The 13,029-nt window shown below is 38.7% G+C and overlaps 1 long non-coding RNA gene across 1 annotated transcript in view; it reads left to right on the forward strand.

Moving 5' to 3' along the window:
• The first annotated feature begins 3,543 nt into the window (after positions 1-3,543).
• The window catches only part of LOC133630525 (uncharacterized), a 74,649-nt gene continuing 65,163 nt past the window's right edge, over positions 3,544-13,029 (forward strand). The window contains exon 1 of the long non-coding RNA XR_009821271.1: positions 3,544-3,709. This is a non-coding gene — a long non-coding RNA (uncharacterized LOC133630525). The remainder of the gene's footprint in view (positions 3,710-13,029) is intronic.

Here is a 13,029-nt window from a genome sequence, read left to right on the forward strand (position 1 = left end):
CTGGGTAGGCAGCTCCAGTTCCCACAGGAGATATGCAGGACCACCTTAAGACCCGATGTGGTGCTGTGGTCTGCAGCTGTGAAGTCAGTAGTACTGATTGAGCTGACAGTGCCATGGGAGGAGGGACTGGAAGCTGCCTATGAGAGAAAGAAGGCCAAGTAGGCAGACCTGGTCGCGGAGTGCAGAGAAAGTGAATGGAGTGTGAGGCTGTACCCGGTGGAGGTGGGAGCCAGAGGCTTTGTGGGCAGATCAACACCACGCCTGCTCAAGGACCTGGGACTACGTGGAGCCACCCTGAGCAGATCCACCAAGGAGCTTTCAGAAGTAGCAGAGAAAGCTAGCCACTGGCTCTGGCTGAAACGACGCGACAAGGCTTGGGGAGCAAAATCCGAGTAGGTTTACTGCAAGGGGTGTCAGGGAGACATCCCTGTTCACTGCCCCGCCACCAGGAGATGTTCTGGGCTAAGGGGCGAAACATCAATGAGAGGTGGTCCCCAGCTGAAGAACCTGCAGCAAAACCTTTTCTGGTATGCGGTCAGGTTTAGGCCGGCCTCAGGGAAGAGGACATCCCTGCCATGCACAGTCCACCACAGGCACCGGTGGAGGTGCAACAGGCCTAAGGCCCAGCGGCAAGACCACCTTGCTGTAATTAAAATACTGAAGTATGTTCTACTAAAATATGTTCTACTGGATTATGTTCTACTGAAGTAAGTTCTCACAAGTATGTTCTACTGAAATATGTTCTACTGAAATATGTTCTACTGAAGTATGTTCTCACAAGTATGTTCTCTCAAGTATGTTCTCACAAGTATTTTCTACTGAAATATGTTCTCACAAGTATGTTCCCTCAAGTATGTTATCACAAGTATGTTCTACAGAAATATGTTCTACTGAAGTATGTTCCCTCAAGTATGTTCTCACAAGTATGTTCTCTCAAATATGTTCTCACAAGTATGTTCCCTCAAGTATGTTCTCTCAAGTATGCTCTACTGAAGTATGTTCTCTCAAGTATGTTCTACTGAAATATGTTCTACTGAAGTATGTTCCCTCAAGTATGTTCTCACAAGTATGTTCTCACAAGTATGTTCTACTGAAGTATGTTCTCTCAAATATGTTCTCACAAGTATGTTCCCTCAAGTATGTTCTCTCAAGTATGTTTTCACAAGTATGTTCTACTGAAGTATGTTCTCTCAAGTATGTTCTCTCAAGTATGTTCTACTGAAGTATGTTCTCACAAGTATGTTCTCACAAGTATGTTCTATCGAAGTATGTTCTCACAAGTATGGTCTCACAAGTATATTCTACTGAAGTATGTTCTCACAAGTATGTTCTCTCAAGTATGTTCTACTGAAGTATGTTCTACTGAAATATGTTCTACTGAAGTATGTTCTCACCAGTATGTTCTCTCAAGTATGTTCTCACAAGTATGTTCTACTGAAGTATGTTCTACTGAAGTTTGTTCTCTCAAGTATGTTCTCACAAGTATATTCTACCGAAGTATTTTCTACTGAAGTATGTTCTCACAAGTATGTTCTCTCAAGTATGTTCTCACAAGTATGTTCTACTGAAGTATGTTCTACTGAAGTATGTTCTCACAAGTATATTCTACCGAAGTATTTTCTACTGAAGTATGTTCTCACAAGTATGTTCTCTCAAGTATGTTCTCTCAAGTATGTTCTACCGAAGTATGTTCTCTCAAGTATGTTCTACTGAAGTATGTTTTACTGAAATATGTTCTCTCAATTCTGTTCTCTCAAGTATGTTCTCACAAAAATGTTCTACTGATGTATGTTCTACTGAAGTATGTTATCTCAAGTATGTTCTCACAAGTATATTCTACCGAAGTATGTTCTCACAAGTATGTTCTCTCAAGTATGTTCTACCGAAGTATGTTCTCTCAAGTATGTTCTACTGAGGTATGTTTTACAGAAATATGTTCTCTCAATTATGTTCTCTCAAGTATGTTCTCACAAAAATGTTCTACTGATGTATGTTCTACTGAAGTATGTTCTCACAAGTATATTCTACCGAAGTATGTTCTACTGAAGTATGTTCTCTCAAGTATGTTCTCTCAAGTATGTTCTCTCAAGTATGTTCTACCGAAGTATGTTTTACTGAAATATGTTCTCTCAATTATGTTCTCTCAAGTATGTTCTCACAAAAATGTTCTACTGATGTATGTTCTACTGAAATATGCATACTTGCCAACCCTCCCGGTTTTACCGGGAGACTCCCGGTATTCAGCGCCTCTCCCGATAACCTCCCGGCAGAAATTTTCTCCCGACAAACTCCCGGTATTCAACCGGAGCTGGAGGCCACGCCCCCGTCCTCCCAGCGCGGTAACAACACACAACAACAGCAGTCACGTTTTAGTCTACCGTAAAGCAGTTCGTCTGTCGTAAACAGCAATGTTGTGAAACTCTTAAACAGGACAATACTGCCATCTACTGGATAGCCTCCAGAACACTGAAATTCAAGTATTTATTTTATTTATATGTATAATAAAATAAATATATATATATATATACATGTACATATATATATATATATATATATATATATATGTATATATGTATATATATATGTGTATATGTATATATATATATATATACACATAATGTGTATATGTATATATATATGTGTATGTATATATAAATATATATATATATGTATGTGTATATATATATATATATATATATATATATATATATATATATATATATATATATATATATATATATATATATGTATGGGGGCGGCGTGGCGAAGTTGGTAGAGTGGCCGTGCCAGCAATCGGAGTGTTGCTGGTTACTGGGGTTCAATCCCCACCTTCTACCATCCTAGTCACGTCCGTTGTGTCCTTGGGCAAGACACTTCACCCTTGCTCCTGATGGCTTCTGGTTAGCGCCTTGCATGGCAGCTCTCGCCATCAGTGTGTGAATGTGGAAATACTGTCAAAGCGCTTTGAGTACCTTGAAGGTAGAAAAGCGCTATACAAGTATAACCCATTTATCATTTATATATATATATATATATATATATATATATATATATATATATATATATATATATATATATAGCTAGAATTCACTGAAAGTCAAGTATTTCATACATATATATATATATATATATATATATATATATATATATATATATATATATATATATATATATATATATATATGAAATACTTGAGTTGGTGAATTCTAGCTTAAATATAGTCCCCTCTTAACCACGCCCCTAACCACGCCCCCGCCCCAACCACGCCCCCACCCCCCACCTCCCGGTATCGGAGGTCTCAAGGTTGGCCAATATGGAAATATGTTCTCTCAAGTATGTTCTACTGAAGTTTTTCTATTTTCACAGCAACATGTGCAGTTATTCTAGTCTCCATGTTCTATCTCTCCTACACTAGGGGGCGACTGTGCTCATTTCACCTTCTTTGTCTACGTTATTAAGTAGTAGAAGAAGAGAATGTTTGTCTACATTATAAAGTAGTAGAAGAAGAGAATGTTTTGTCTACGTTATAAAGTAGTAGAAGAAGAGAATGTTTGTCTACGTTATAAAGTAGTAGAAGAAGAGAATGTTTGTCTACATTATAAAGTAGTAGAAGAAGAGAATGTTTGTCTACGTTATAAAGTAGTAGAAGAAGAGTATGCTACATGCTACTAAGCTAGTGCTAGTCACGTTCGAGCTCCGGGTCTAACAGGTAAGTACACTTTTCTACTGCTTTTTGGATATTGTTATCAATGTTTAAATGACACTTGTGGTTATTAGGATCATCACAGACACACAAAAAGATCGCTTTTTAGTCAAACGTTCAGCAGTTGTCTCAAACAGAAATAAAAGTGTCTTATTTTGGGAACATTCTGACACTTAATAAACCAGAAGGTTTATATTTTATTACATGATTTAAACATATTGACCTATTTTAAGCTTCTGTACTTTGTGCTTGTTTGATTGGTGAAGTGGTTTCGATGGCACTACTTGGATTGGTCAAACGGAGTCACGTGACAGGGTCGCTGACAAAGGAATAGTCTTTTTAAGCCTTGATTACTCGATTAAACATATTGTTGGTATAAATAAGTTTTACTTAATGTAACGGAGTAAAAGTAGTGCTTCTTCTTCTCAAACATATTCCAGTAAAAGTAAAAAGTGCTGCATCTAATGACCAAAAATGTTGGTATTAGTACAAGTGTAATCCAGGTGCAATGATTCAACCTCATTATTTTATACTATTTGACTCCAAACACAATTTAATTCATAGTAATGTACATACATGGGAAACAAATGGTTACATGAAAGTGAGATACCAGTAAATGCCAGTGAGATACCAGGAATATACCATTAAGATACCTGTATGATACCAGTAGGATGGCAGTAAGATATCTGTATGATACCAGTAATATACCAGTAAGATGCCAGTGCAATACCAGTAATATACCAGAAAGATGCCAGTGAGACACACGTAAGATGCTTGTATGATACCAGTAAGATATCTGTATGATACCATTAAGATGTCAGTATAATACCAGTACAATGTCAGTATAATACCAGTAAGATACTAATAAGATACCAGTAAGAAGCCAGTAGAGTTCAAACCCCGGCCGAGGCATACCAAAGACGATAAAAATGGGAGCCATTACCTCCCTGCTTGGCACTCAGCATCAAGGGGTTGGAATTGGGGGTTAAATCACCAAAAATGATTCCCAGGCGTGGCCACTGCTGCCGCTCACTGCTCCCCTCACCTCCCAGGGGGTGATCAAGGGTGATGGGTCAAATGCAGAGAATAATTTCGCCACACCTCGTGTGTGTGTGTGTGACAATCATTGGTACTTTAATTTAAGATGCCAGTAGCATGTCTGTATGATACCAGTAAGATATCAGTATGATGCCAGTAAGATACTTATAAGATGCCAGTAAGATGTCTGTATGATACCAGTAAGATATCAGTATGATGCCAGTAAGATACTTATAAGATACCAGTAGGATATCTGTAAGATATCAGTATGATGCCAGTAAGATACTTATAAGATACCAGTAAGAAGCCAGTAAGATGTCTGTATGATACCAGTAAGATACCAGTATGATGCCAGTAAGATACCAGTAAGAAGCCAGTAGGATGTCTGTATGATACCAGTAAGATATCAGTATGATGGCAGTAAGATACTTATAAGATATCAGTAAGAAGCCAGTAAGATGTCTGTATGATACAAGTAAGATACCATTATGATGCCAGTAAGATACTAATAAGATACCAGTAAGAAGCCAGTAGGATGTCTGTATGATACCAGTAAGAAGCCAGTATGATACCAGTATGATGCCAGTATGATGCCAGTAAGATACTTATAAGGTACCAGTAAGAAGCCAGTAGGATGTCTGAAAGATACCAGTAAGATATCAGTATGATACCAGTAAGATACTTATAAGATACCAGTAAGAAGCCAGTAAGATGCCAGTAGGATGTCTGTATGATACCAGTAAGATACCAGTATGATGCCAGTAAGATACCAGTAAGAAGCCAGTAGGATGTCTGTATGATACCAGTAAGATATCAGTATGATGCCAGTAAGATACTTATAAGATACCAGTAAGATGCCAGTAGGATGTCTGTATGATACCAGTAAGATACCAGTAAGATGCCAGTAGGATGTCTGTATGATACCAATAAGAAGCCAGTATGATGCCAGTAAGATGCCAGTAGGATGTCCGTATGATACCAGTAAGATGCCAGTAGGATGTCTGTATGATACCAGTAAGGAGCCAGTATGATGCCAGTAAGATGCCAGTAGGATGTCCGTATGATACCAGTAAGAAGCCAGTAAGATACCTGTAAGATGGCCGTTTAAATACCAGTAAGAGGCCATTGGAGAAAAAAAGTATATTTCCCACAATGCACCTGTGCTGGCAGGGAGTGTTTTGGACAGGAAGTGTGCAGCGACGCCAACATCAAGAGGAGGAAAGCGAGGCTGCATTGTGTCGCCACCAGCGCGTGCTAATACGCACATACGTAAATAGAAGTGCCAACAATACGCACTAAGCACTCTTTGTTTAGCAGGTGTCAAATCTAGCATTTTGTGCTCTTATCGTCAAGCCAACGTTATCTACCAGGAGCGAGTGCACGCGCTTAAGCGCATTAGCACCAACGCTGCCAAAGGGCGCCGCTTCTTTGGCGTGCTGGAAGTCACAGGTGTGCCATCACCCGCTAATTATCAAGTCATATGCTAATGAGGCTTTGCATCATCACATTGTGTAAACATCCTTCTTGTATCGCCACTCAATTACTGAACTGTACTCATTTTACAGCTACTGTCACCAAGATACCACTCAAATAACTGCAAGATGCCAGTCAAGTATCACTGAGATACCAGCAGGATACAAGTCAAATACCAAGAAGATACCACAAAGATAACAATGAAATATGACCGAGATACCAGCAAGATACAAGTCAAATGCTAATAAGATACCACTTAAATACCAGTAAGATAAATACTAATATGATACCAGTTAGATACCAGTAAGATACCTCTGAGATTGTGGTAAGATACCAGTAATATACCAGTTTGTTAGATACTACTTAGATACCAGTAAGATACCACTTAGAAACCAGTAAGATACTACTTGGATCCCGGTAAGATACTAGTAAGATTCCAGTTAGGTACAAGTAAGACACCAGTTAAATACCAGTAAGATACCAGTAAGATTCCAGTTAGATACCAGTTAGGTACAAGTAAGACACCAGTTAAATACCAGTAAGATTCCAGTTAGGTACAAGTAAGATACCACTACATACCAGTAAGATACCAGCTGGATACTGTACCAATAAGATAGACATACATTGTATACAATATACATACATACACACATGCATATATTTTCAGTATCTATTCAGTATCAGACTATTTACGTACTGTATATACAAAATGCATACATATACTGTATACATACATATATTTTCAGTATTTATTCAGTATCAGATTATTTATGTACAGCATATACAATATGCATACATACACACATACATTTTCAGTCTTTATTCAGTATCAGACTATTTACATACAATATATACAATATGCATACATAAATACATACACATATTTTCAGTATCTATTCAGTATCGGACTATTTATGTACAGTATATTCATATATACATACATATATACATACATATATTTTCAGTATCTATTCAGTATCGGACTATTTATGTACAGTATATACATATATACATACATATATTTTCAGTATCAGACTATTTACATACAGTATATACATATATACATACATATATTTTCAGTATCAGACTATTTACGTACAGTATATACATATATACATACATATATTTTCAGTATCAGACTATTTATGTACAGTATATAGATAGATATATTTCCAGTATCAGACTATTTACGTACAGTATATAGATAGATATATTTCCAGTATCAGACAATTTACGCACAGTATATAGATGTATATATTTCCAGTATCAGACTACAGTATATAGATGTATATATTTCCAGTATCAGACTCCAGTATATATATTTCCAGTATCAGACTAGTGCAGCCAAAGTAATCTGCTGAGTGTATCAGTCTTCATGCTGATCTGCACTGTCAGCATTTATCAGCTAATCAGCAAGAAGTAACAGCACACAAAACATTTGCACATTACTCATTTTTATTCTCTGAAAACTTGTTTTTGTCAGCACTGATGTCATCCACTTGGTATCCTTGATTTTTATTTAGTCCTGTATCTCACTCTTTTTTTACTTGTTTACCTTTTCACTGCACAAACAAGTACCAGGAATGTATCATGCTACTTACCTTTTGTCCTCCAATAAGCACACACTTTCTTCTGTTGTACTAAAGTCATCGCTGCAGGACTGCTTGTATCGCACATGATATCACACACAAGTAAACACGCTGCAGGACTGCTTGTATCGCACACGATATCACACACAAGTAAACACGCTGCAGGACTGCTTGTATCGCACATGATATCACACACAAGTAAACACGCTGCAGGACTGCTTGTATCGCACATGATATCACACACAAGTAAACACGCTGCAGGACTGCTTGTATCGCACACGATATCACACACAAGTAAACACGCTGCAGGACTGCTTGTATCGCACATGATATCACACACAAGTAAACACGCTGCAGGACTGCTTGTATCGCACATGATATTACACACAAGTAAACACACTGCAGGACTGCTTGTATCGCACATGATATCACACACAAGTAAACACGCTGCAGGACTGCTTGTATCGCACATGATATCACATACAAGTAAACACACTGCAGGACTGCTTGTATCGCACATGATATCACACACAAGTAAACACGCTGCAGGACTGCTTGTATCGCACATGATATCACACACAAGTAAACACACTGCAGGACTGCTTGTATCGCACATGATATCACACACAAGTAAACACGCTGCAGGACTGCTTGTATCGCACATGATATCACATACAAGTAAACACACTGCAGGACTGCTTGTATCGCACATGATATCACACACAAGTAAACACGCTGCAGGACTGCTTGTATCGCACATGATATCACACACAAGTAAACACATTGCTGCAGGACTGCTTGTATCGCACATGATATCACACACAAGTAAACACATTGCTGCAGGACTGCTTGTATCGCACATGATATCACACACAAGTAAACACATTGCTGCAGGACTGCTTGTATCGCACAGCCTGATTCGAAAACAGAAAACTTACATTCCTCTCAAAATTTCACACAAAATGGTATTTACAAAAAAAATATATATATATATATATATATATATATATATATATATATATATATATATATATATATATATATATATATATATATATATATATATATGTATGTGTGTGTGTGTGTGTGTGTGTGTATATACATACATACACCACTTTAGTGCAGGGGTGTCCACACTATTTCCACTGAGGGCCACAGACTGACACACCCCAAGCTGCGGGGGCCTTTTAGTTATTTTTCACCTTCAAAACCAGTACAATATTTACACTTTTTACAGAACTAGAAAATGCAATGGAAATTTTGTGTGAATGCTAAAGAGCCAAAGCTGAACTGAAATGCTAACAGTTAGCATGCTGGTCAGATAGCATCAAGTAACAAACATTATGAGCAAAATGAGCTAAAAAAACATTAAAACTAGCATGATAGCTTTACTATGCTAACAATAGCATGCAACACTATAGTGTAAACCTGTTAAATTGGCTTAAAAAGCTAGCATGCTAAAGCTAAAATGCTAACTGTAACATGTGTCAAGCACCAAAATACAAACCCCGTGTCCATATGAGTTGGTAAATGGTGTTAGATGTAAATATAAACGGAATACAATGATTTGCAAATCCTTTTCAAGCCATATTCAGTTGAATATGCTACAAAGACAACATATTTCATGTTCAAACTCATAAACTTTGTTTTTTGCAAATAATAATTAACTTTAGAATTTCATGGCTGCAACACGTGCCAAAGTAGTTGTGAAAGGGCATGTTCACCACTGTGTTACATGGCCTTTCCTTTGAACAACACTCAGTTTTGGTTTGGGAAGTGAGGAGACACATTTTTGAAGTGGAATTCTTTCCCATTCTTGCTTGATGTACAGCTTAAGTTGTTCAACAGTCCGGGGGTCTCCCTTCTCACATTGCAGGTGCCACACATTTTCAATGTCTGGACTACAGGCAGGCCAGTCTAGTACCCACACTCTTTTACTATGAAGCCACGTTGATGTAACACCTGGCTTGGCATTGTCTTGATAAGCAGGGGCGTCCATGATAACAACATATGTTGCTCCAAAAGCTGTATGTACCTTTCAGCATTAATGGTGCCTTCACAGATGTGTAAGTTACCCATGTCTTGACCACTAATACACCCCCATACCATCACACATGCTGCCTTTTACACTTTGCACCTAGAACAATCCGGGTGGTTCTTTTCCTCTTTGGTCCGGAGGACACGACGTCCACAGTTTCCAAAAACAATTAGAAATGTGGACTCGTCAGACCACAGAAGACTTTTCCACTTTGTATCAGTCCATCTTAGATGAGCTCAGGCCCAGCCAAGCAGACGGCGTTTCTGGGTGTTGTTGATAAACGGTTTTGGCCTTGCATAGGAGAGTTTTAACTTGCACTTACAGATGTAGCGACCAACTGTAGTTACTGACAGTGGGTTTCTGAAGTGTTCCATGTGGTGATATCCTTTACACACTGATGTGGCTTGTTGATGCAGTACCGCCTGAGGGATGGAAGGTCACGGGCTTAGCTGCTTACCTGCAGTGATTTCTCCACATTCTCTTTGATGATATTACGGAGCGTAGATGGTGAAATCCCTCAATTCATTGCAATAGCTGCTTGAGAAAGGTTGTTCTTAAACTGTTCAACAATTTGCTTAGGCATTTGTTGACAAAGTGGTGACCCTCGCCCCATCCTTGTTTGTGAATGACTGAGCATTTCATGGAATCTACTTTTATAGCCAATCATGGCACCCACCTGTTCCCAATTAGCCTGCACACCTGTGGGATGTTCCAAATAAGTGTTTGATGAGCATTCCTCAACTTTATCAGTATTTATTGCCACCTTTCACAACTTCTTTGTCACGTGTTGCTGACATCAAATTATAAAGTTAATGATTATTTGCAAAAAATAAAGTTTATGAGTTTGAACATGAAATATGTTGTCTTTGTAGCATATTCAACTGAATATGGCTTGAAAAGGATTTGCAAATCATTGTATTCTGTTTATATTTACATGTAACACCATTTACCAACTCATATGGAAACGGGGTTTGTACATCTTCCATTGTGAAAGTGTGTCAGTCACATGACCGCCCCCAAGTCTTTGTGCCAACTGAAAGGTTTTCAGAGTAAAATGAAAAAAAAATTTGAGTTGTGTGTTGGAAGACTTGCTAGTGTTGGGCTGGAGTTTCCCAGAAGTTGTGTAAGAGCAGTCAGGAACTTCTTGTCTTCTCTCCCAAACCTCAACAGTCTTGCCTGCACTTCTACTTCTGTGCTTTGCTGCTCTACAACCTTTCTTGTGTCCTTTTGGCTCCCACTCACATCCTGCATTACCAAACACATGCTTGTGACGCCAACAACATTTAAAGACCTGCTTGTGACGCCAACAACATTTAAAGACCCGCTTGTGACGCCACCAACATTTAAAGACCCGCTTGTGACGCCAACAACATTTAAAGACCTGCTTGTGACGCCACCAACATTTAAAGACCCGCTTTTGACGCCAACAACATTTAAGACCCGCTTGTGACGCCACCAACATTTAAAGACCCGCTTGTGACGCCACCAACATTTAAAGACCTGCTTGTGACGCCAACAACATTTAAAGACCTGCTTGTGACGCCACCAACATTTAAAGACCTGCTTGTGACGCCACCAACATATAAAGACCTGCTTGTGACGCCAACAACATTTAAAGACCTGCTTGTGACGCCAACAACATTTAAAGACCTGCTTGTGACGCCACCAACATTTAAAGACCCGCTTGTGACGCCAACAACATTTAAAGACCCGCTTGTGACGCCAACAACATTTAAAGACCCGCTTGTGACGCCGCCAACATTTAAAGACCTGCTTGTGACGCCGCCAACATTTAAAGACCTGCTTGTGACGCCGCCAACATTTAAAGACCCGCTTGTGACGCCACCAACATTTAAAGACCCGCTTGTGACGCCACCAACATTTAAAGACCCGCTTGTGACGCCACCAACATTTAAAGACCCGCTTGTGACGCCACCAACATTTAAAGACCCGCTTGTGACGCCACCAACATTTAAAGACCTGCTTGTGACGCCACCAACATTTAAAGACCTGCTTGTGACGCCACCAACATTTAAAGACCTGCTTGTGACGCCACCAACATTTAAAGACCTGCTTGTGACGCCACCAACATTTAAAGACCTGCTTGTGACGCCACCAACATTTAAAGACCTGCTTGTGACGCCACCAACATTTAAAGACCTGCTTGTGAGGCCACCAAGAAACAAACATCTCCAATTAATACCCTATTTTCCAGACTATAGAGCACAGCAGTACATAAGCCACACCCCCTGAATATTTTTCTTTATATTAGCTCTGTTTGATTGGTGAAATGGAGTCAAGTTAGCATGTTAGTCTCATGTTTGTGAAGTTAGCATGTTAGTCTCATGTTTGTGAAGTTAGCATGTTTGTGAAGTTAGCATGTTAGTCTCATGTTTGTGAAGTTAACATGTTAGTCTCATGTTTGTGAAGTTAGCATGTTAGTCTCATGTTTGTGAAGTTAGCATGTTAGTCTCATGTTTGTGAAGTTAGCATGTTAGTCTCATGTTTGTGAAGTTAGCATGTTAGTCTCATGTTTGTGAAGTTAGCATGTTAGTCTCATGTTTGTGAAGTTAGCATGTTTGTGAAGTTAGCATGTTAGTCTCATGTTTGTGAAGTTAACATGTTAGTCTCATGTTTGTGAAGTTAGCATGTTAGTCTCATGTTTGTGAAGTTAGCATGTTAGTCTCATGTTTGTGAAGTTAGCATGTTAGTCTCATGTTTGTGAAGTTAGCATGTTAGTCTCATGTTTGTGAAGTTAACATGTTAGTCTCATGTTTGTGAAGTTAGCATGTTAGTCTCATGTTTGTGAAGTTAGCATGTTAGTCTCATGTTTGTGAAGTTAGCATGTTAGTCTCATGTTTGTGAAGTTAGCATATTAGTCTCATGTTTGTGAAGTTAGCATGTTAGTGTCATGTTTGTGAAGTTAGCATGTTTGTCTCATGTTTGTGAAGTTAGCATGTTAGTCTCATGTTTGTGAAGTTAGCATGTTAGTCTCATGTTTGTGAAGTTAGCATGTTAGTGTCATGTTTGTGAAGTTAGCATGTTTGTCTCATGTTTGTGAAGTTAGTATGTTAGTCTCATGTTTGTGAAGTTAGCATGTTTGTGAAGTTAGCATGTTAGTCTCATGTTTGTGAAGTTAGCATGTTAGTCTCATGTTTGTGAAGTTAGCATGTTAGTGTCATGTTTGT

The sequence above is a fragment of the Entelurus aequoreus genome, linkage group LG15, assembly GCF_033978785.1.
Source record: "Entelurus aequoreus isolate RoL-2023_Sb linkage group LG15, RoL_Eaeq_v1.1, whole genome shotgun sequence".
NCBI lineage: Eukaryota > Metazoa > Chordata > Actinopteri > Syngnathiformes > Syngnathidae > Entelurus > Entelurus aequoreus.